General features: G+C 38.0%; 1 long non-coding RNA gene across 1 annotated transcript in view; it reads right to left on the reverse strand.

Annotated features, from left to right (window-relative positions):
* The window catches only part of LOC138687231 (uncharacterized), a 117614-nt gene that overhangs the window by 95153 nt on the left and 1178 nt on the right, over positions 1-21283 (reverse strand). Inside the window, exon 2 of the long non-coding RNA XR_011326469.1 lies at positions 20735-20852. This is a non-coding gene — a long non-coding RNA (uncharacterized lncRNA). The remainder of the gene's footprint in view (positions 1-20734; positions 20853-21283) is intronic.

Genomic DNA, 21283 nt, shown 5'->3' on the forward strand with positions numbered 1-21283 from the left:
CCACCATAACAAATACAACCTGAGCTTTCCTAGTTTCTTCCTCAGTTACCGATTGCATCCTTTAATATTCTAAATGCTCAGATTTACACCACCTGGCCAGAATCACCTAGAGATCTTTGTCATGCTTTTGTCTTCACATATCCCCTTCTGTAATTGCCTCTTACTTGAGCCTCCGTCTGCACTGTCCCCAGCAGAAGCAATGAGAGCTAGAACAAATCTACAAGATACTTTGCATGACAAAGTAACAGAAACCCATGTAATGCTGAGCACATTTCTAAGCTCAGTAGACCATTGCACTCATTCCTAACTATAGACATTGTTCACTAGTTTTGAGACTTTACAGGTGCTGCATTGCCTTGAGGTTCCAAGAACTGTGAAATTAACAGTAAAATATCTTGGGTAGCTTAGCATGAAGGCAAAAAGATTGCAAATTAACATTAAGTTTTATTCAGGTTTACCCAGAAGGCAGGAATGTATTCCGGTGTTAAGGGTAGAAAAAAAGGAAAAAGAATATTTAAAAGAGTCAGCATGAGTATTCAGAGTCAGTTATGATTATTCCATATATCACAAGCAACCCAAAGAAAACTTCCTGCCTCCAGTGTTTGCCTGTAGCTGTACATGTAGTACATGTACATTACATAGTAAAAAGTACATAGTAAAAAGTACATTTACATTTCATAGTAAATAGATTGATATAGTTCAGGGGAACATCTCGTTGCCAAAAGCATGATTTGACCCCAGAATACAGTAGCTAGTCAAACTACTATCCAAGTGGCATCAGGCAGATTACTCAGCCTAGGGTACCTACGAGAAAGAAATGTCATAACTAGGATTTGAAGGAACCCAAGTTCCGGTCAGCTACAAAGATAAAGATATTGGCAGATCTCAGCATACTGGACTTCAAGCTTGCTTTTCCTCTACCTTCAATACATTCAAGCCCTAACTTAATTAAACCTCTCAGTTTATCTCAGTAGAGATGCCTTGTAGAGCACTTCTATGCAACACTTTCCTCCAGCACTCAGAAGGGATACATGAAACCCTACAACCAATAAATAATGCAAGAGAAACTAGTTCTAACTTTAAAGATTGACAGAGAACACCCCCCACCCCCGCTTATTTCCTCCAGCATAAATTCTCTACAGAAAAGAAGATACTTTTCCTTCTGTCTACCAGCACGCTGACCACCCAGCCCGAGGTGTCTCAACTTCCCATGCTGTTCCTAGCAATTTATAATGACCCCAGCTGGCCCTAATCCCCCAGCCTGATTAATTAACACAGAGATGTTTCTTCACTTGCTGTGGCTCTGTGTCTCTTTGTAAAGTCCTGCAAGCAACCAAAAGGAAGAAGAGAAAGGGAAAAGCTTTAACTGGCATTCCTCCAAACATATTTCTTTACATGGAAGATAATATCCTTAGGGAGGAAATATGACACAGTAAGTTTCCCAGGATGTAGTGCAGCAAAAGAATGCTGTGCTATTCACTCTCTGAAAAATTCACTTTCAGTGTTTTTGCCCCTGTTGAAAAAGGCAGTGGGTTTTGTCATAGACTTTATACTAGCTCCTTTCACAGTTCAGAGGTATCAATCACAGAGAGGTCTCAGGACTGGCCCTCCTTCACAATGAATTCACACCGAAAGAAGTAAATCGACTTGATTACTGATGTGTACCTTTCCAGAATGGAAGCTCCAACTAATAGCTCAAAAGCTACCTGGGAGCTCCTGGTGAAACAAATTACTTCTTTTTTTTTAATGAATCAGAGCAAGTGGACCAAATTACAGAAGTATTAAAAATCAGGCTAGTATTTTGTCATTTACAAATACAACGTGTGCAAGCATACAGAAAAGCAAACAAATTACTCCCTATCCCTCTGAAACTTGAAAAGGTGGGTGGGAAGAAAACATAACAAAATGAATTGATCTTTAGACCTCAGTCTTTTCTCTGCAGATAAATCTCTGTTGAAATTAAACACACGTAAACCAGATTAAAAAATCTAACCACAAAACCAAAAGAGCATTCAAATTAGTAATATAAGAGCAATAGGAAAATAGGGAATATTGAAAATGAACTTGCATCTTTATATTAGCAAAAGATTAAATGACATGTTTAAAAGATTTAAAAGATTTAAATTCCTTCATCATGTTTTTATATTACATTAAATTCATCTAATCTATAATTGTCATATTAAACAAACCTAAATGGTTTGGTTTTACACTGCGTAGTGTGATATCCAATGCTATTTGAAGTACAGCATAAAATTCTTAAAACAATTATTCTTGAACACAGTGGTTATTACTGTACTGTACCATGTTACACTGATAAACACCTACAAATGTGGTTCGATTGAACTGCAAGCCCAAAACCATGATTTTGATCATCCAGTCTGGCCTATAGACTTTTCCTTCACATTAAGCCACTGAAATGACTGAATCGAAGTCTGTCACAGGGTTACTTATCGCTAATTGTCTGTAGGTCCAGCAACATTGTATACTGAGTGTATTACCTGCAGAGAAAATTAAGATGTCTGCTCAAAAGATTTCACAGTCGATGCAAAAGGTAAAGGAGGGAGAGTGATTTATTATGAACATTTGCCACATGTCTTAGTGGTTCCACATTTTTATGTAATGTTCTTATTTTCAGCCATCTATTTTTAAAACATCTCAGAAGGATGTGCTAGTAAGTGAGTCAGTGGGAAGACTTGAAGGAGGCAAATTAAAAAGAGAAAAATGAAGCACAGTGGACAAGGTTAAGAAGGCACGTCCACGCACAGGGTGATTAGGCTGGAACACATACAGTGTAGAAGAGCTGTCTCAGTGCCATAAAAGCATGTTTTGAAATGTGGCTTTAATTGTTGTCCTAAAGCTTGTCAGCACCAGGTCTCACTGATTTTCACTGTTCTACTGACTTGTCTGTGATGTACTGTCAAGTCTGCATTTTGTGTGGCATGCACCCAACAATAAAAATGTCACTATTTGCCCTCCCACATGACAGCAGTAAACATGCAGTAAGGTTAACAGTAGAAGCAGTACGTTCATTAATACTATTTAACAAGTAGATTTTCCCTACTTCAAGAACAGTGCAAAATCATTAATTACATTATTGACAACATGTGAAGATTCAAAACCTGGGCGAGTACCACACAAGATTTTCCACAAATTCCAGTTGAAAACCAAAGCCAACTCCTGACTAAAAGTTACAAAGCTCAATTCTGACCCAGTTCTCTACTTCTCTGACCGTTACATATTAATGTACTGAAAAAGTCCCTCAGCTGTTTAAGTATCACATACTAGGCATGAAGCAGCACAGCAGGTCCATGAAGAGTAGCTTAAAGTGTACATCTCAGTCTGATCAGACATTTTGCTCTTGGCCTGGCAGTTTATAAACTTACTTAAAGTTATCTTTTTGCCAGCTTTTATGATTGCTGCTGTGGAACCTGGAGTCTTAGGATGATTTTTTAATGTGGAAAATGAGCTGAAAGTAGCAGATTAGGAATACGTATCTTTTGAACTAGCATAATACTGCTGAAATGACTTTAAGAGAAATTGTTAAAATGACATTTTTGTCTCAACCTGTCCTTTTTAAAAAAAAAAAATTTCCTCATATCAGCAACAAATATTAATGACATTTTGCAGATTTTTCTCTATTTAGAGATCTTTTTTCCTTTTTACCAAACAGCTGTTTTTCTTCCCAAGACAAAAAATTGTTGATTTATGTGAAGCTAGATCACATCTTTAGACATAAACACCACCTGTAATTAACAGGTTTTCTTTTCTTACTTTTTTCCTGATGAAATGGAAAGGTAGGCCTTTGGTCTGCTCTCAGAGAGTACAAAATGAAACCCAGTAAGAACTGACCATCTATGATAAGGATGCCTGAAATAACTGAGAATATTGTGATTAGAGAGTTCACTGGAAAAAAAAAAAAAAGAGGAGAAAAACCCAAACAACCCACATTTCTTTTTTTTTTTCCTGTAACAACAGAAATTTTAACATAAACTTTTAGCTAGCAGCAGTAAAACATGAATTGTTTCTTAGGCTGAATTATCACTACATGTTTCGTAAGGATTAAGTAGTATGTTGTTATTAGAGTAGTCAGTGATTCAGTATGCCAGAAGACTGGAAGATTAAACAAAAGCTAATCTCTAGAAAAGTAGGACACAATCCTTTGTTTCTTTTTCAGGAAAAAGAATTCACAGCTTGCAGGTTCTCAAAAGCTGGCTTGCCCCTTGCTGTCTCGGTAAGCCAAAGTTCTCAACAGCAATACTTTCCCACCCACCTCTCCCAGAGGAATGCAGCTTCCAACAACTGTGTATTACAGAACATTAGGGATCAGGAAGCACCATTGTTGTTCATTTTATTGACAGCTTAGCACGAATAATAATGATTTTTTCTATAAATCAAGCAACTCTTGTACTGGTGGTCAGAGTTTGACACAACTTGAAAAGGCTGACACGTCAGATTGCTGCAAAGTTTGAAGAGGTATTCAGCAAACCGCTGATAAACAAAATGCTGTGAAAAGTGTTTACATGTATTTTAAAGAAAACTGTTGGCAGATTCAACATTTATTTTAACTTGAATGCACAGTATAAAGCATATTTCAAGTTCTTGTCACTGACTTATCAGCTGTAGGATCCATCTTCTAAGAGAACAACGAGATCAGTTTGACACATCATGTTCTACCTAAAATCCCTTACTACAAGGGATTGTCACTTTCACATAACTGTGAGTGCTGCCAACCTTTAATTATTTTCAAAAGAGAATAACAATAAGACTTTTGGATGCAAAACCTGAAATCAAATTATTCCAGGTTATAAGCAATGCCTCTTTATTCTTTTCTTGTGTTTCCATGACAGTCTGTAAATCTAATCCAAAGCAGATGCATGTTCAAGTCTTAGCTTTTGGCATTCTCTTTCTAAATGTAGAAACAATGTACTATTGGCATATTGATGAAAAAGGTTATATCCAGTTCTTGACTAGGCAGTAATGTCACATTCTTCAAAAGAACAATGAAATAGAAAAGTGTTCATTTAGCATAATATTTAAATAATGTCAAGTTTTTATATGAGAAAGATGGTGAATTAAGAGCCAATCTCCTAATACAATTCTACATCACAGTTGCCTTTTATACTTAAGTATTACATTTTCAGCAGCACCTTCACCCAAGTTCTCTATTGGAAATATCAGTGGCATTCAGGACTGACAAACAGGTAAAAGAGAACAATGATAGATACTGTTCTTGGTAACATAAGACACAAACAGAGGGCAACTGATATGCCTCCTACACAATACTTAAGATTTTCAAAGGTGGCTGAGGTTCTGAACATTTTAAAGAGATTTTCAGTATTTAACGGACCTTTGACAGCTATCAACAAAAAATCTGGAAGTTTAGCACTCAGCTCATGCAGAAAATTATGAAAATGGTGTAAAATAGCTTTGAAATGTCCAAATATCTTCAGTAGCTCTGGACAATATTTAGTATCGTGCTGTATGACAGAGAAATGCCACATATTAAGTAGATCTCTCGTATACTTCTATTAAATATTCTCCTGCACGGGAAGAAACTTCCCATCCAAGTGCACGAGATTGGCCAGGAATGGCAGCAGCACAAATATCACAGCTCCTAGGAGGACTTATCCAGGGGAGAGTGAAGCTTTAAAACATTTGCAATTCATACCTGAATGATCTCTTACTTTCCCTCTGGGCTCCCTCTGCAGTCATGTTCTGCTGAGAGTCCCAATTAAACAGATGCAGCTGCTAAAATTAGTTATCTTAAGAGCCATGCATCGGTTCCTGCCTCTCCTTGGGATCAAAGGCACCTCAGTGGGAGCGACTCTCTGACAGCTGGAAAGGTCACCTAGGAAGTTTCTGCTCATCTGCTCTGGGGTCAGATCTTTCCTGTGGCAAGGTCTGGACCCAGCAGTTGGTAGCAGGCACTTTTTACCTTCAAGGAAGTTCTGACATGGATGCAGTGATCTGCTAAGAAATTGGCAGCAGCAGGACCGGGGTCTTAGGTCTGCATAGTACATCCCCTTCAGTTGGGCTATGTAGGAAAATGTAAGAACCAACTTTGACTTCCTGAATTAATTAATTTTAATATTTCTTGTCAGTCTTGCAGCACACAACCGTCTATCCTTTGAGACTGAAGCTCAGCATAGATTGACAAGCCATAGACAGTGATAATCTGCAGGAGAAAAATGTTAAGACTACTTATCAGAACTAAAGTACATGAAACATTCATCTCAACAGGATTAGGCAAATTACAACAAGCTTAAAAGTCCCTGTTCCTTTTACCTCTGTTTTGGTTTGCTCTCCATCTCCTACGTATCCCACTTATGGTACCTGACTTGCCTTGTACCTCTTCTCAAGAAACATGAACCAAATCAGTGTTCAGTGAACCCATGGGAGCCCTCTTACTGATTCATAGTTTCAAGTGAGGTCCATGTGTTAAGCATCATTGCATAAACATGTAAGAGTGTGAGCTAGCTTTAAACTCAGGATACTCAAGGCTAAGGGCTAGAATGGAATGTTTATTAATCAGATCATATATTCACTTACTAGTTTGTTCTGTTTCCACAAGTTCCTCTACCAGTCCCTTAAAATTAGAGTAACCATTCCTCAGTAATGAATAAAGTTTCTAGAGTTTCAGATCTCACAGTAAAAAATTAACTGTTATCAGTGTTACAATATTTAGCATCTGCTGCAAGTCACTCATGGCTAGTTATCAGCTCTTCTGTGGCTCCCTAATGATTTTCTTAGAGAGGGAGAGGCAAGGACGAGCTACATTCGATCCACAGTGAGGTGATTTAGCTCATGCTGCCAGGCAGATCTGGCAAATGTTTCTCTTGAGTGACATTTCTGATGGACATTGCTGCAGTGACACTTGCCAGAGCAGCATCTGTAAAAGAGTAAGGGATGAGCACATCTATACCCATGTTCTGTGCAGGCAAGCTGAAAAAAAGCTGTAAGGAAGAACTTAGCAGGCGTTACTGTTTGCAAACAGCCACTTTGGAGGATTAATAGCTTCTGTAGCCTGAATAAAATGGCAGAGTTGGGTTTTTTCCCACTGGAAAATAACTTTCCTAACAGACCCAAAATCAGAAGGCAGAAGATCTATTCAATTTTACATGCATCATTCTAATTTCAGTGAATGTTCCACTTTGAAAACAAAGGCATGAACAGCATCATTTTCAGGGTATTTTGGCCAAAATGCATCTGCATATATTTGATAGGTAGGGCCTAGAGTCCTTCCACACAAAACATATCTCAAAAACCACAGTCAGAAATTTTTATTCACATTCACAGGTATGTATTCCCAAAATACTGTATGTGCAGTGATTTGTGGAAAACCCAAGGAAATATCCATCATATCCTCAGCTGATGTAAACCAGCATTACTCTACTGAAATAAACAAAACCAGCTTCTAACAGATTCAGCTAATAATTTCTGAAATGAACTGTATGAGATTGCCTCTGTGCAGCTCATTTCTAAGGGACAAGAAAGATGAAACAACGATGTCTCATTTTTAACAGGCTACAAAATGAACCTGAAGCACCTATCAAAATTACTAAACAGCGATGACTTACAACTCGGCAGCTGACCTCATTCTGTGATTCAGGTATGGTTACCTGCCTGCTCAGTTACTTAAATTTTCATTGAATAATCATTTTGTTTGACACCAATTCCATTGTATTTTATTATTCTAGGCTAACCATTTACTTGAATAAAGAAGCTGAAAAATTGACTATTAAGGTCAAGACTTCTGGGGTGATGTAACAAAGCATTTTGTTAACTAAACACACATCAAGACTTAGAGTTATGGTCACAATTCTTAGTTTTCCTGAGACAACTGGAAATTAAAAGAATGCAGAATCTGGAGAATTCTATGATCTTTTTACTAAACATAAATTAGACATGAAAAATAATTTTCTACATACTGATTTACAGTTACTTGAAAATTCAGCCTTGAAAATAGGGATAATTCTTTCAGAGACATACTAATTGTTCTTTCTCAAATCAGCTTGTTTCCCCATATATAAAACTGTTCCTTGGTGGACAGTTTTTTACACTGAAAACATTGCTGATTTGTAATCTACTTTTGTATCTCTATATAGTTTAATGCCGTAAGAAGTTTTTCTGTTTACATCCAAAGTTGTAGTGACTGGTTGGGATCTTAAAACATAGTAGGACAGCTATCCATCAGGAACACCTAGCATAGCCTGGAGAAGAGAAAAATATCATGGGCAAAACCAGTAACACAGCCCTCCCCCCAAAACCAAACGCAATCTTACACAACTAGTAGCTTTTAGAGTAGGTCTGACCAGTGAGAGAAATCCCACCAATAAGCCATATCCACATGGAAGGAAATGGTAAAGTTGGAGGATGCCTTGTCCAGTACTCCCATTTAGCTAGGTAATTGGGGTCCCAAATTATCATCATTTCCACTAATATCTTGTATCCTTGGTATGAGAAAGGCTGAACTACTGTTTATGACTGTTACCCAAGGTGAGGTGCATTAATAAAGCTCAGAGTGAAAGGGCATTAGAAATCAAGAAACCTGAGTTTTATTCTTTGCATTTGTCAGAGGTCTTAACAACAGGGTTATTCTGTACTCAGTCTACTAAATGGACATAGAAAGAATTACAGTTCCCTAGTTGTGAATGATTGATTACTCTCCTTGACTTCTAATTTTGCCTGAGTAAATATTTCAGGTTCTGGTCTTGAGGCTGTAAAATAAATCATAATATAATTATACCTTGCCAGTGTTTCAGAGGAAAAAAGTACATGAATTTATTATTTCTGATAAGTAGTCTTATAATAACAGAAGCCTGAGGTTTACCAGCAAGACAAACAAACTTCTTCTATCCATGCATTTTGTTCCAGATTAAAATGGCTAAACTCAAGAATTTAAAACTGACCTACTTCATTCTGGAAGTTGAGCAGGCTAGTGCTTATAGACACCAGGATCATGCAGCAGGACAAGCACTTGTACATTTGGAAGGCAGCTAGTTTCAAGCTATCAAATACATCAAGCCAAACAGTGTGCACTGAAGCGTTTTATCTACTGTCAATGGATATAAATTGCTTTATTTTACATAATGAAAGTGCAATTTGTAAAGCCAATGTTTGGAATTCAAGACAGTGAATTTATGTTGTAAGCTACCTGGTTTTTGGCTGTCAAGCTAAAAACCTGTCTGGAGAGGATGGAAGTCAAAGGCTGAGATTCACTCAAATTCTAAAGCAAGATTGCTGTGACAGATTGGACGTAAACTGTGTGACAGAACAGAAAAACACTTAATAGTATGTGATAATTCTGTATGTTTGTAGTTGGGAGTGTAATTTCCTTGCAACCTCATCACTGTCTAGCTCCACAGATGCCTGTCTCTTCCCTTCCTTTTCTTAGGCACATAGGTAATAACTCTCCTCCAGTGCATAAATAGGAGTTGGCCTCAGTCAGCATGCAGAAGCAGAAAAGTGCAATTTGGAAAGGCTGAATTAGCTCCAACACTTTTGATTTACCCAAGCAAAAGCATGAAGACTTGATCCTGAATTCATCCTCAGATGCAAGAGGCAGACACTTCTTTTGGACACTTTCCTACCCATCCTCTTGCTAGAAAAACTGGGCCTTATTCAACAGCCATGATGGATAATAATCTAGCTGTTTGAGTTAATGCATACTCACTCAGCCAGAACAGGACTCTGCTTGGCAATAACCATGACCCAGACCCATAACAGCACTTGATGTCACCAGTCATCTAAATTTACTGTGATAAATGGAGTATTTCAGTGGATCCCTAATGATTTCTATTATGAGAGTATAAAAGGCAGAGACCTGAAAAACCTAAACCACACATCTCATTGCTATCTGAATGATAATAGCTCTGCTGCCTGTTTGCCTAGCAGGCAGGGTGAGCTGCACAGAGTAGAACATGGCAAGCTCTCGCTGCATTTCTTTTCTGTAACCCATTTTTATCAAGCAACACTTGATCTGGGACACATTCATGTTACATCTGGCATATTACCAGAAAGCAAAGGCAACTGCAGCTTAAAGAAGCTGGAGTCCATGCTTGCCCTGGACAGCAAGTAGTCTCTCAATATGGATTACTTTCAGCCTTCCAGTCTTTTAAATTTTTTTCTCTTTTGAAAAGTTGTGAATTATCTACCAGTATCTTTTTTAGCAATGGAAACTCATTTTAACCACTCTGCTTCCTAATCTCATTGTAATTGTAGCATTCAAGAATGAAAGGGTCTCAAATTACATTAAACTCATCAGAAGACGCTCTGGGAAATGCTATGTTTTAAACATCAGATAGCAACCTGAGCCATAAATTCAGAACAATGGACTAACTAGATAAGGAAAAGAGAGTTAATTTAAAATTACCTGATTTAAAAAGACACTTAGCTATAGTCTTCCCATAATCACCAGACTAATTCTTCAAGGACTCAGCTCAGTTAAAGCATGTCATCTACCTAGTGTGATTCCTACTGTACTTCATTTCTTGCTCATTTCAAAGATATGGGATTGTTAGACGAGCTCTGTGACTTTTTTATTATCTACCGTCAATGCTTCAAGAGGGGAAGGTATGCTAAAATTAAGGGTATGAAGCCCACATCCCTCACAATCACAAGAGATTGAATATCTCAGTTGATGCAAGGCAGGGTCACATCAGCATGATCATTGTGGGAGAGAAAGTGAACTCTTGCCTCTGTGCTGCAGGGAGTCTCATTTCTAGCTGCAATTAGAACTTATCAGAAGACATCACCTGGTGCTGGCAAGGTCAAGAAGATCATGCCGATCACAACAACAGATCTTGCTCTGCACTGGCATTAGCTCAATTGAAATGTCCTGGAAGGAAGACAAAAGTTTAGGACAAGCACAATCTCTCAAAAAAAAAGGATCCAAATGTACTCAAAGCTCTAGAGCTCAAGTCTAATATCTGTTATACGAATATCTAAATTCATATACAAAATAATGTGTTTGGCCAAATCCAGATACCTGGTGAAAACACTCCAGAGTTTTGGCTTAGGTTGCATCCAGTTTGAAAATGTATATACTTAAAAATAACCTTTCACAAAAGTAAAGGAAAAAGAAGAAAATCCCCAACAATACTAATTTTGAATGCAATGAATTTCAAAGAACTACACAGTCATATACTGGGAGACTGAAATTTACTCACAGTGGGTTGAAAACAGAACCTAAGAAGGACATTCATGGAGCAGAGCTTCATGACAAGCCCTTGCTCAAGGTTGAGTTTCTCTCTGCATGTCTAATTCACTGTAGTGCACTCCAAAAAATTCCTACTCATTCAAGGCTCTTAAAACTCAAATGATCTCTGAAACTGGTGGCTGGCCTCCATATTCAAATGATTCCCCAAATATCAGTTCAATTCTCTCCTGTTTGCTTCAGAACTTCCTGTTTTGACAAAGACTGCCAGTTTCAGAGCACCAACAATGATGTAGTAGATTTTCATCATCTAAACCACAAATAGAATTGATCACGTGGTGGTCAGACTGCTACAGTCATGCTGGATTAGAAGACTGCTATGATTCACTATGGGTACCTATTCAATTAATTAAAAATTCTACACAACATATCTACACAGATTTAAAGCTAAGTGGCTGTTGATGTGTGAATGGGTTTAACCTGAAGTTAACATTAAATAAAAAACAAAGGTAAATAACACAGCATTTGAATGGACAGTAATGCCAAGAAATATAAGTTTACTACATGGAAAAGGAATTTTAGAACAAAATCTTTTCTTAAAAAGCTATTGACTATTTGAGGATATTGAAAAAAGATTTCATACAAGCCACTGCTAGGTAATGTAATTTTGTAGAAGAGCCAGAGTGAATTGAAAGAGTTCATATAATGGTCAATGGAAGATTAAAATAATGAAATTTTGACCCCGCAAGATATTTTAAAGTGTATGATTGGGATAAGGCAATCCCATTATCTGGTTCATCATCTGACATTATTGAGGAAAGTAGCCAAGAACATTTCAGAGAGTGGATTAGATGCTGTGAGTAAGGACCTCAGTGGCTGTGAAAAAAGACCACGGTGTGGAAATCCATCCCTTAGCCTTTGCAGCAAGTCAGAAAGCTGAAAATAACATAGTTTGAGTGACACCAAAACTCTTGCATACATGGAAGGATGGGAAATAGATGAAGATCCCTAATGATTTCCTTAATCATTTCCTGAGAACTTGACATTCTATAAAAGCACTGGAACCCACGACGATGAGAATATCTCTCTAGCAACAACCATCAATAAAAGCATGTAGAATAAATAATAAATGCTAGATCCCATAAGCAATCAGACATTCAGAAGTCTTCTTTTTCCCTTATGGGAACTATTAATACAATAAAAAATTCAAAATGGCATTACACAAACAGAATTTTGCAAACATGCCTGCTGCAGAGACCAATCCTATTGACTGCGGAGGATTCCCAAGGCGAGACACAAATGTATTCCTCCCCAGATCAGTATTCAGGAACATTCTGGACCAAAAGGCTTCATACTAGATGAATCTGAGGCCCATGATATTCAGCACAAATCCTGCTATTGAATGAAGGCTCCTTCTAGAGAATATCCCATTGAAGAGAAAAATTTTGTCCCAAACTGATGACTTTATTGTGATTGAAAGCAGTCTTTTAATAACAAGAAAGATTTTTTTATGACAACATGTTTCTGGTTCACAACCCAGGCTACTCAAGTGCTAAAGGAAAATGACTTGTCGACTAATTCCTTCTTTACACTCAACATTTATGAGAGAAAACAGAATCATGATTCAAATACCGAGAAAAAGGAATTTCATGACAACCACCAGAACTATCTATGCTGCCTTGAAAGAGAAAGTCTGGGACACCACGTCATCCTTCTTGTTTTTCTTGCTAGTAAAGCACCAATGTTAACTCTACCACACTAGTCACTTCTATTTAGCTTTGTGTTTCAGATAAGACTTACCACCTCATTTATATATCTGTGACTAGCATTGACAAAATATCATCCTTTTCAATGCACATGCAAAGTCTGCAGCAAGCAGCATTGATCATTCCATTATCACTCTGTTATGCTTAATTTCCTCTTCATCTTTCAAGTCAAACTCCATCTCAGACTACATCAATAGTGGTGGCAACACACTGATTGATTACCCTTGCCTTTGGCAGGCATGCATGCTGCAGGTACATTGTAAGATTGCTTTTGTGTTACCCCAGCACAACCGAGCTCTCCTAAACTATTCAAAGAATCAAATTAACAAGTGCATTGCGATCTTTAAGCATTCTGATAGGACTTTGTAACAAGCAATTAACTGATGCAACCAGACAGTTTGACAAAGCACTAGAAATCTCTGCCAAGAGGAGGACTCTGCTGCAAGCATAAACCAGCTTCAACGTCCACCTGGGCAGCTCCTTGCCTCCGTTCTGCCCTAGACAGTAACAGACAAGGCTCACGTGATTTTACCCGTTCCTAGTCAGCCAAAGGAGACAGCATGACTGCACTATGGAAAAGCAGGGATAGTCATTCAGTATTCTCCACTCTGAATAAATGAAAGCAGAGCAGAAAATTGAATGCAAGAAACTTTGTGAAATGAAGCAACTCCTTCATCCTTCTAGAGCAAAGGAGCTTTTGGGAAGTAATGACCCTAGAGTTCCTCCTGACAGTAGCAGTACTTTCCTGATGAAATCAATGGTTACCATTGGCTTTGATTTAAAGGATGAAAGAATCGCTTTTCCTCTTCCTTCTCCTTTCGAGAGCCAGCCAAACCACCAGCACTTGCCTCATCCATAGCACAGCCAAAAGGTCCCATTGTCCTATGGCCCCAGAAGTTAAATTACTGAACACAGTGGATATTGGGATTATAAGAAATGCCAATTAAAAAAACCAAAATCTCATCAGTCCATCTTTTCTGATACCTGAAGATCCTTTGAACCTTTGGCATTTCCAAACATACCCAGGATGTTATCAGTAGCTTGATTTCATAGTTTATCAACAGAATATCTTGCAAACTGTCCTGCATACCAGAAGTCCATAGATAGGCAACCCTGCAGGCAGAACAGAAACTGAACAGCAGGTCAGCAACACAATCTGGTGACCCTTTCTTGTCTTGCTTTGTGAAGCTTTTGTCCCTTTACAGTTAGCTGTGCTAGCTAAGGCCCAAAGCAGAGGAAGTTTGCTTCCCACAGAAGGACAGGTATTACCCATAGATGCTGCTTTCAAACCTGTATTGTAATCTGCAAGCCAGTGGCAAATAAGGGAAACTGCTCTATTCCAAGATCAACCAACTCAAACAAGAATATTCCACAAGTTCCTTGCCACCAGAGCAGAACCCACACTTGCAGACTGTAATGAAGAAATAAGTCCTTTTTAATCACCATAATTTTTAAACATTTTTAGAACATTTTAACCAATTTTCTTAGGACATCAGCACCTAATAATTGTGGTATTACTCAGATTAGTACATATAAAAACACAATGGGCAAATTGCTAACAGTATTTCATCCATCATTTACCACCCTAAGCGCATCTCTTCAGTGCCTGCCTTTTCTTTATCTGGCCTATCTCCACAGTATACGCACAAGTTAACAAAGCATTTGAGAAAATTAATTATCAAGAGAACTTTTGCTCCATTTTTTCTGGCAAGATCAATTTAGTAATTTGCAGTAATAATTACAGGCACTCTGAGTCTACTACTGTTTGTGTTCCCTAGATACTATTCCCTAGATACTACTGGTGCAGATCTGAACAGAAGTGGTAACTAAACCAGGCAGCATACATTATTAACTCTAGTTAATGCACCGGTTTAATTTCAACAGTCTTTGATTATGGAAAGTGCAGTAAAATAACCACTATCTTTAGATGGAGTTTTATTCATGGCTGGCTGAATAATGAAATCACAATGTGCACAAATAACATGTTGACAAGTATTGATTCACAAGTATTTATCACATTGTTTCTAGGATTGTTTTCCAGTTCCAATTTATTTTCAAAACATGCCTCCTCTCAGTTTCCATCTTTCTCTTACTTATATGACTATGCATTACTGACCCTGCTCAAGTTATGTATTTTGACATCTGAAAGTAGTAAACTTATAGTAAATAACCTTAACTCTTCCCCTGGCAGTCATGCATGCACACACAATTTTTGAAACAATACATCACTTTAAGTTTTTTAGCTCATGTAGCTTTAGAACAGGGAAATGAAAGATGACCTCTTCATGTCCCTTTCAAGTTATGCTTCTAATGGATTTCTTCTATAGCTTAAGATACAGTAAAAGTGTTTCTAAGATAATGTAACCAAAATTATAAGAGTTGAATTTTACTGCCATGCAGTTAGGGTGCTGTTAAAGTTTAATTTCATTTCTTCTAAACTTGCTGGTTTTTTCTTCCAAATGGGCTATGACTATGTGATCCTTTCAATAATTTTCTGCTTGGTATAGGCTTCACATTTTTGCATGGAGCTAGACAATACTACATTCATGCAACAGGAGATTATAGCAGTAGTCCTGCATACACTTTCATAGCTTGATATTGTGTATTGTTATGCATTTTACTGCATAAATAAGCACTCACTACTGATTATCAAAGGAAATGTATGAAAATGTATTACATCGAAGAACTAAAAATAATCACATACTACCAATGCAGTCTAAAAATAGGCAGTGTTTTGACACCCAAGAACAGATATGTTCTCTCACATGCAGACAGGTGTAACTCTCATTTATCACATGCTCTGAACATCTTTATACAGTTTATAACAACATAAAGAAAGAATTAGTTCTTTTCAATATTAGCCACTCATATTACTGATATAAGGGGAAAACAGATCAAGATGTTAAAACCCAGTCTTCATCATATCTGGCAAAGAAATATCCCTATAACATATTCCTAGCATGCATCACAGATATAACACACTGAATCCAGCATGAAGAACACAGCTTCCCATAGGAAATGCTTACTTAGAAACAGAAACAGAAGAAATTTGGATCAGTGGACATTTTTTCACAGCCATGTTTAACCGCTTTCCCTGCACTGAGTCTTATTTATCTTAGCAGGGACATAAGTCCAATGTTAGGACCTATCCGCTGTTAAGTTCACATGAGGAGACCTTGTTGCATTATGATAAACAGAGACAGAACAGCACTGACACAATCTGAAACTAAGATAGAAATTGATGATGTGTGGTAGCATAAAAGACTAACAGGATCTTTAAATGTATGTGTGTGGGACTAATAAGTAGGAGTAAGAAAAGTTATTTTACAGCACAGCTGAGGCAGACTGGAGGACTGTGTGCAGTCTGGTAGCCACATTTGAAAAGGATATTGAAAAATCATGAAGTGATGGATGAGCTGTGTCTGGTACCCGGGGTTCTGTCTGACTGTTGCGTGGCAACAAGGGGTGCACGCTTTTGGCCCAGCTCTGGTTCTCAAAGGAGCGCCTTTAAAGGGAACAGGTCTGCCAGCTGCAATCTTTCCTACAAACCCTCCTCCATCATCTGACTTAGTACATGGATTGTCACAGTCAGGCTCAGGAAAATGGTGAAAAGTTTTCATACCTCCTGCAGATAAAGGGAAGGGGCCCAAAAAAGAGACAATCTAGGAATGTCATGCTGATATGAGATATTGCCTATAATTAAAGCAGATTTTTTTTCTTTGAAGCACTTCATGTTGCCAGTTATGATGTGTTTGAAGAAGTACTTATTTTTCACCAGTGGGATTTCTAGTTTGTCTGTGATAACAATTTTCTGTATTTTTTTCTACTGGAGACATTTCAAGCTTTTCCTGAGGAAGAGTAGGGACTAAAACAAATGATGTTTTTTCCCTAGTATTAGAAGAAAAAAAATACCCAGTCTCCTTTGTGCTATCAGTTTTTGCTGTATGGTAGAACAAACGATACATATGTGGGTTCCACACCACATTTACAACTTGGGGAAATCTAAATCTCAAGGCTTAAATTTTACAGTACCATTCTGACATTTTTTAAACACACAATCTTCCCTTCCTGTGGCAGGGTAACAAGAGTACACCCTCCACCCCATTCCTTACCCCCTGATTCTAAGGATGAAAAAATAAATCAGTCTCCCACACTGAGGCAACTGATATGGTTAGTGTCTAGTGCCAGCAGCTTGCAGACTCAAAAATCCAGTCAGACTCCAGAAGCTATGTGATTGCTCCCAAACAAGACATGTTTTACTAAAAAAAATGATGCTTATGTCCCCAGATGTATTGTGTCTTTCTGCCCCACTATCTATTGAACACGATCCATGTGAGCCTCAAATCCCACCAGGGTTACTGGAGAGATCCCTTTTACTTCAGTGGTTTCTGGTGTGGATTCTTGTGAGCAAACCGCCTCTTCCTTTTCCAATTCCTACTCATTCTCACCCCAACCTAATCTAAGCTGGCCAAAGGGTAGAGAGTGCACAACCATTAAATGATGAGGATCTTGCCTTCACTTTATTAATGCCTCCCTTGGGAGTGCTAAGCACAGACTGGGAGAAGATGATCACATTATCAGAAGCTCTATTCCTCAAAGAGACAAGTCTTGAGAGTTTGTTTACATCAGATGTAGTGACTGAATTTCACTTGACATGTCACAAGCATCCAGTGTGTTGGCCACAGAATAAAGTGAATAATTTAGCAGGGAACTGCTGTATGCCAAACAAACAGGTTGTAAAACAGTTCTGCACAAAATCTGGGGAACCAGCTGTCTAGATCTGAGGCACAAAATAGTATTTATTGCTTATGCATCATGCTGAATTGCTAACAACATGGCCGAAAATTAGGAAAAGGATGATGAACATGGAGGAGTTCTTTTTTGTTGTCCATTGTCAAAAACTCTTTTAGCACATGGACAATCACAAGGAACTGCAGGCATTACTTTTAAGGTTGCTAACAATTAAAGAAGTGTATACTAAAGCAGATATATTCATGTTGCAAACAGGAACATCATAGTCTACCTACAACAGATGAGACAACTGCAGATTTTTGTGTGATGAGAGCAGTGGTACACAGTTTGGGCAGGAAATGAAGAAGTCATTCTAATGAGTAATTTGGGAAGCTAAATGTAGACCCATATTTGCCTGGACGTTGCAGTTAGAAAACCTTCCCTTTCCTATCATGATACCAAACAAACAAATGCTGGTTTTATTCATTCCTCAGTGGGTGGATTTTGCAAAAGAGCTCAGCATTAACCTAACTGTGATCATGCCAGCATCAACAGGAATTCAACACCAGATTCAGCCAGAGTAGGAATTGGCTATCACTGCCCCAAGATGTCTAGTGTTATAGATTTACACGTTCTGCAAAGCCTTTATAATTACCCCATTATTCAGAGTGGCTGCACAACCATGTATTTGCCCCCTTTTCTGGTCTGACTTCTCTGCTGGCTTCCACAGTCCATTTGTTTTCCAGGTGGCACCTCTGTCCGTTTATAAATGACGCCTTTCTCCTGGCTTTAAAGAGTTGGAATTGGAAGGAAACATTTCAAATTTCAATGAGAAAAAATTTCAACTGTCCTTAATTTTAGTCTCGGATATGTAGTTGTAAATTTGTGATTGATTTGCCAAACTTCTTTTAACTCAATAACAGAGGGAAAAAACATCTTAGTGGAGCAGACACTGAGAATAATTACCTATTCTCCTCTACACATGAAGTATTTATAATTAAATATATCCAGCTTTGTCTATTCGAAGCAGCAGAAATGCCAATGAATTCTTTAAGAAATGTTCAAGGAAATGTAATCTTTTAAATTTTCAGCTAATTCTGGGTAGATTGTCAACATTCAAAAAGTAAGACATACTTAAACTTAACTGCGCTTCCAGAAGAAGGCAAGAAATAAAATAAAGGAACATTTCATTATGTGCATAAAAACCTAAAACTGGGAAATAAATAATTATATAATCTTTGTGGAAAGAAATGAAGACTTCAGCAAAAAAGTTGTACATGGAGATATATTAAACAGAGAAAACATCTGTAATTCAAACAAGAATGTATACTCATTAAAGCAGAGAAGCTCTTTTAATAGAATGCAAATATAATGAATGGAGTCAGAAGATATGAGAATAGCAGTATTGATTTCTCTCAGAAAACTCTAACAATTAACAATGATAACAATTTTTCAGGAAAAAAAAGGTGAAATAATCCTACCATGTAGTTACAGTCATTGTTCGGATATAGTTTACAGCACTCAAGCCTTACCAGTCATTGGATGGAAATTCCCCCCTCGCCCTACTGGAGTCTGTAACGTCCAAAGCGCTTCATTTCCCATAACCCACACAGTATTTTTACACAAGAGTAAACATAATTTGTGTCCCTTACTGAGGTTGCTATTATAACTTTGTCTTAATTTTTTGCTCTTCAAACTTTCCAGCTGAGACTAAATTTTATTCCCTCTTTTGTAGCCCAAACATCTCTGGGAGCACTTTTAGTATTTAAACCAGAAACTGGCCAACATTTAATTAGTGTCTGGCACACTCTATAACCTACAGTGTCTTCCCTGAGGAAACGACTGTAGTTTTGCAGGCTGTGTTTTTGCCACCTTCTGTGTGACACTGACCTAGCCCTGCAAAACAAACATGCTTCAATCCTGCAATGTCCTGAGGTGCTCAGCACCTGCAATTCCACATGGCAGCTGTGGATAATCAGTAATGTGCAGGATCAGCCTCTTAGTACACATTATTTTTTTTTGGCAAAGAAGTAGACAGGGCTAATTAACAGGATAAAAGACACAGGCTTATCTGTCTATGAGTTAAACCATAAAATAACTTCATTGTACTATACCCTTATGAACCTTCAAGTAATTCCCTGGCTTGATTGATTAGACTCGAAATGCAAAGACTGCAAAAACAGCATTCAGTTGTTCTATTTGTTATAATTTCAATTTAAAGCTGCAAGTAAACTAGCCTGCCGCCCAAGTGCAATTCCAGTTCCTCTAGCTCAGAAAAACTCCTGCAAAACTAAATATGTTATTTAGCACTTACTGCCTATCCTTTGCTTAATTTGGGAGCATGAAGAGTGAGACCGCATGCTCAAAGTCATGTTCAAAATGATTTGTCTACATCTTCAAAACCAACAAATAATTCTTCTCCCTGACAATCTACTAAACAGCTTGATCTGTCTCTGCTCTGAAGGTGCTTCATCAGGAAATTCCAGAATTCAAGACACAGGAAGATTACTTCCAGTGAACCCAGACACAAGTTTCATATCTCACTGGCTCCTTGCAAATCCTAAGTTGGGATGACAATGGACACTCAAGTACCTCTGAAAGCAACACATCAGTGACTTTAACAGAGGTAGTGATCTGTACTAAAAAACATCAAGAACAACCACCTGCACCACAGCCAGACCCAGCAAGGTACAAAACATTTTACTGGCATCTCTACCTGGAGAAGAAACCAAATCTCCATTAAGAACTTCTCTCTTTCTGCACTGCAAATCTCCTTGAATTTCAGCCAACGTTACTACTAATTACTTGATGGAAAAATCCAATCATTTACATTTAATTAGCACAACAAAATTATTCCTCATATCTGGCATGCTTGCTCTTTTCGGGAACCGTAATGAGATGCCCTCTGGAATGCTTATAATTGAAGGAGAAAATGGACTTCAAGTTTCTAAAAATGAAGGTCTTCAGGCACTATAGGCCATAAATGTCAATGTATGTGAGAAGAAAATATTTCATTTTGGTGCGTAGTCCACAATGCACATAGCTACGATGAAAGATTCATATCTCTACATTAACATTTTACCTGTAAGGTACTGGCACGCACAGAGCTCATTCCCTTCCACTGAAGTTGGACTCCATGATTCTTTCATAGAAAAATCAGCTGGTATTTGGTGCCAAGGGGCAACAAATCAGGGATGGACCTGAAATTGGCAGTGAAAGAGAGAGACTGTTATCTCTAGAACTGTCCAAAGGAGATCGAGACCGCAATACTTCGTGTTAGCAGAGTATGGCCCTTCCTTTTCTCCTCATACTGCCTTAGCTGCAGTAGCACTGAGGCAAGGAGCAGCTCAGACAACTTCACACTAACGAAGACTTTCTCTTTTCAGTAGGAATTCCTCCTGGTCCTTTGGCACTCAACTGAAACAATTCCACAGCCCGGTTTTTCTGTCCTGTGCAGATGCCCATCAGAAATAATGGGATTCTGGATTCAGTGGTCCTCATGAAAATTTTATCAAGGCAGAGTTAGAATTGGAAGGTGCAGTTTTAAAGTAAAGTCTCTTTTTGAGGCCCACCTTTCCTTACCTCTCTCATCTTGCAGTCTTTTCTCATGCTTAATTTAAAGTCACCATAC

The sequence above is a fragment of the Haliaeetus albicilla genome, chromosome 10 (genome assembly GCF_947461875.1).
Source record: "Haliaeetus albicilla chromosome 10, bHalAlb1.1, whole genome shotgun sequence".
Taxonomy (NCBI): domain Eukaryota; kingdom Metazoa; phylum Chordata; class Aves; order Accipitriformes; family Accipitridae; genus Haliaeetus; species Haliaeetus albicilla.